The sequence below is a fragment of the Octopus bimaculoides genome, chromosome 4 (genome assembly GCF_001194135.2).
Source record: "Octopus bimaculoides isolate UCB-OBI-ISO-001 chromosome 4, ASM119413v2, whole genome shotgun sequence".
NCBI classification, from domain to species: Eukaryota; Metazoa; Mollusca; class Cephalopoda; order Octopoda; family Octopodidae; genus Octopus; species Octopus bimaculoides.
The window spans coordinates 108570574-108575214 of NC_068984.1; the positions used below are offsets into that span (position 1 = coordinate 108570574).

At 41.1% G+C, this 4641-nt stretch overlaps 1 protein-coding gene across 1 annotated transcript in view; it reads left to right on the forward strand.

Annotated features, from left to right (window-relative positions):
- Nucleotides 1-4641, forward strand: part of LOC106876787 (zinc finger protein 236) — a 67513-nt gene that overhangs the window by 29715 nt on the left and 33157 nt on the right. The gene's annotated exons all lie outside the window — the stretch shown is intronic.

The following is a 4641-nucleotide window of genomic DNA, read 5'->3' on the forward strand; positions in this document are numbered from 1 at the left end:
TGCTAGCATGGGTTGGACGATTTGACTGAGGACTGGCAAGCCAGAAGGTTGCACCAGGCTCCAATCTGATCTGGCAGAGTTTCTACAGCTGGAAGCCCTTCATAATGCCAACCACTCTGAGAATGTAGTGGGTGCTTTTACGTGCTACCGGCACGAGGGCCAGTCACGCGGTACTGGCAACGGCCACGCTCAAAAAGGTGTTTTAGCAAAAAAAGATCTGAATATCTTTGTTACATTAACTTGATGCCCTTCTTCTTACAACCAATCACCACCATGAGAGAGGTTGCCTCAGACAAGACTTTTCTATTTTACATGATCGTAATTCCTTCCTTTTTGGCATAGCTGCAAGCATGACTGTATTGTTGTTGTTGGTAGTAGTAGTAGTAGTAGTAACATCCCATGGTTTTGCCACTGCAGGGCACCTTTTGCTAGTATCTTTCATTATAGTCTTGGACTGACCAAAGCCATGTGAGTGGATTTGGTAGATGGAAACCAAAAGAAGCCTGTTGTATGTATGTATGTGTGTGGGAGGTGAGAGAGGATGTATATGTGTGTCTCCTTGTTTTGACATCACATGATTGTTGTAAATGAATGTCTTTCATCTCCAGTATTCTGTTAAGACATGTCTATTGGCCATGGGGAAATATTACCTTGCTTTGAAACAGGTAAAGATGGTGACAGGAAGAGCACCCAGTCGTAGTAGATCAGTCTCAACAAACTATTTGACCTATGGGAAAGTGGATATTTTAACAATGAGGATGATGATACCCTTTCTATCACAAAATAGTTTACAGCATAGCCTGGAAACTTTTTATTGTGCCACCAGCACTGGAGATGTTCACCGTAGGAAGACTAAGAAGTTCCCTTAATCCTTTTGATACCAACCTGCCCAAGATCACCCCTGCTTCTATGATACAAACTTTCTATATAAAGTGATGATGATGATCATTATCATCTTCATTTAGCGACTGCTTTCCATTCTTGATGGGTTAGACAGTTTAACTGGAACTGGTAAATCAGACAGCTGTACCAGGTTCCAGTCTGATTTGGCTTGGTTTCTACAGCTGGATGCCCTTCCTAGCACCAACCATTCCAAGAGTGTTGTGGGTGCCTTTTATGTGCCACTGGTACAGGTGCCTTTTATGTGCCACCAGCACAGGTGCCATTTACATGTCACTGTCATAGATGTCATTTACATATCACTGGCGCAGGTACCCTGAATGTGTCACTGGCACAGGCCATGACTATGATTTCACTTGGCTTGATGAGTCTTCTCAAACACCACAAACTGCCAAAAGTCTCGATCATTTGTCATCGCCTCCATGGGATCCAACATTCAAAGATCATGCTTCACCACCTTGTCCCATGTCTTCTTGGGCCTACCTCTTCCACAGGTTCCTTAAAATTTCTCATTAAAATTCATTGTTAATTTATGTTCTAATTACCAGCTTAGTGATGATTAAGATATTTGACCAAATTCTTTATTACTTTCAAAATTAATTGAAAAAAATGCAATGTAGTTCAACAGAAATAAGATAACAGAAAGGTTAACTCTGCATCGTTTTTATACAGAATTTCTAGTTTCTTACATGTGTCTGGCTTTCCATTATGTCGGCAGAAGGATTTCATTAAAATGGGTGGCAATCATAATGACAGTCTAGGTGTCTTTGAGAATGATTTGTCACCATAATATTGGAGTGGATGATTAGAGTTAGTGTCTCTTTTATTGGTTTTTGTTTTTCATTTAGGGTTCTTATTTCTTCAAAATATGTCACTCTGTTTTGTAAGTAGAAGACTTAAGGGTTGTCTTTGCTCACAGCTTGTATCTATGGGAAGACGTGTGTGTGTGTGTGTGTGTGTGTGTGTGTGTGGAAAGGCATCCAGCCACAACCATGCCAAAGCAGACCTTGGAGCTTGATGCAGTCCTTGGACACAATAGATCCTGTAAAACCTCCAACTCATGTCAGCATGGAACATAGGCATTAAATGATAATGATGACATGTGTGTGTATATATATATATATATATATATGTGTGTATATATATATATATGTGTATATATATATATATATTGTGAAATATATTTGCCACCTATATGTGTCTAACCCTTAAGGGTTGATGCTACTGTAGCTTGTAGCCCCTAGAAGACATCTACTCCAGCTGGTTATTGACACACTATCTGTGCCCTATCAGTATTTGCAAAGGGAAGTCATCCTTCCCATTTCCAGCCTGACGCGATACACACAGACCTGAGCTTCTGGGTATTGACCCATCATCAGCATGTGACAACCACCGGCTGGCAATATATTTCTTTATTAAGATAATAATATCTAACACAGAAGGGACAAACAAGACAGAACAAACAGATAAATGTTAGTGAAGTCGGATGAAACTTAAAAATTTTGATGATTATACAATATGATATATTCTGAACTTTTTATGGCCAGGGCGGGGATTCTCCCTGATGGGCGGAAAGCCCAGCGACTATACCTTTATTTTTCTCCATGGAGATTAAGCCAGGTCACTTGCATCCACCTTTCTTACCACATCCTTCCATCTTTTCTCAAACATGCCTCGCGACAGTTGTCTCCTCTCCAGCCCTATCTTGCTCTTCAGATGATATCTGAAATAAGTGAGCAATCTGGGGCCAGAGATGAAGGTTCCCGTCACGAGTCCTTGCATTCTTGTCTTCCAAACACTCTTTCAACACTGCCACTGTAAGGAGAAAACATGCCTCACCTTCCTTTGAGAGTCCGGTGGGCGGCACAATCTTAATTATAGATCCAGCTGATAGCAGTACTCAACCTAGGTGTGACAACACATGTTCAACGTAAATTATGAAGCCTGAAAGCTCCTGACAGTGTACAAAAGCATGCTGGACAGTTTCATCGTCCAGCTCGCAATTTGGACATGTCATTGGCACTACCATTCCGTGCCTGAATAACTTATCTCGAACAGGTAAAGCATTCATGTAGCACTGCCAGGTCAGGGATTTTTGGTAATTATCCAAATACTCCGGCCTGAAAGTCTTTTGGAACAGGTTGGTAAGCTGGTTCTCACCGAACCCCAGAACCCCTCCTAGGACATTGTCATTTTTAGTTTCTACCAACCCTCTATACAAAACCGAGGTGGTATTCCCACTGCCAGCCTTGCCCATCTTGTGGATCAACATGAGTGCTTGTTGATACTCCTTTTGCCATTCTGTCAGATTCTGTTTTTTAATAAAACCGGGTTTAAACCTCTCTAAGTAGGTTGGTTGCAGAAAGAATTGCTCCGCCAGCGAATTCCACACCTTATCACCTTCCAGGTAGCGCCAGAGATATCTTAGCCTCAACGCATGCGTGCGCATCATAAGCCTTAGCATCCCTAACCCACTCTTTAGTGGTTCCTGACTGCAGACAGAGCGCCTTACAAGTGGCTTTCTTTCCACAATAGGCAGAAGTGGAGGTGCTCCAACTTGTGTAGCCATAAGTCGGGGCAAGGGACAGCGGTTAGGCAGTAGGTGATTACAGATGCGAAAAACACCTGTACCACCTCTGCCCTTCCTTTCAGGAATAGAGCCCGTCTGGACCAAGTCTGAACTAGAGCTTCCACCCTGTCTGCCACCTCGCTCCAATTCTTCTCTGTTTGGGAGTCCAGTCCAAACCAAACTCCAAGCAACTTAACAGGACCATCTGTCCAGTGACCCATGACACTGGATGATACCAGCTTGCTTCTCCAGCTGTCAAGGCGCAAGCCGATGGACTTGTCCTTGTTAACTTTTGCTCCTGCCTCGTATCCTTTGATAGCGTCCTCTACACAAGGTAGCTGAGCCTCATAGGACACAATGATGGTGACGTCATCTGCATAAGCAGAGACCGACTTACTGCATCCGATTTCATTGGGGGTGTGTCTCAAATTCTCCAACTTCCTCAGTAATGGCTCAAGAGCCAAAATGTACAGAAGTGGGGAAAGGGGACACCTTGACGAACTGAGCACTTGATCAAAAATGGCTCTGACAGGTAGCCGTTTATCTGAACAATGGATTGGATGCCGCTATACATTGCAGAGATCCACCTACAGAGGTCCGGGCTGCAGTTTCCGGCTCAGAATTTCTGGAACCACTGTTTAAACTGGCTTACACTTATTGTCTGATCCCCCATATACTGCATTAATATTCCTCACACTTTCTGTTGTGTTGTAACTCCACTTAGGTGATCATAAAAGATATAATGGTCACCTAAGTGGAGTTAGCTCCTTTTGAACCCTGAAGAAGTCCAACCATAAAATAATATGACTGTGGCAATTTTCTCTACATTAAACATGTTTTGAAAATTCGTAAGTACTTATTGGTTTGACAGAAACATATATGTAGGTTCTTCTTGTGTTTTATTCTTAACTTTTTTGAGTTTTCATCTTCCAATTTATTTGTAATGTTTTTTTAAAAGAACGTCATCTTTCTGCAACATGCAAATAAATCAGTAATTACATCCATTTATTCTCTATTTTCTTCACCTTGTTTTTTTCCCTATATATATATATATATACACACACACATATATATATATATATATATATATATATATATAAGAATATATATAAGGATATATATAATATATATATATATTATATATAAGAATATATATAATATATATATATATA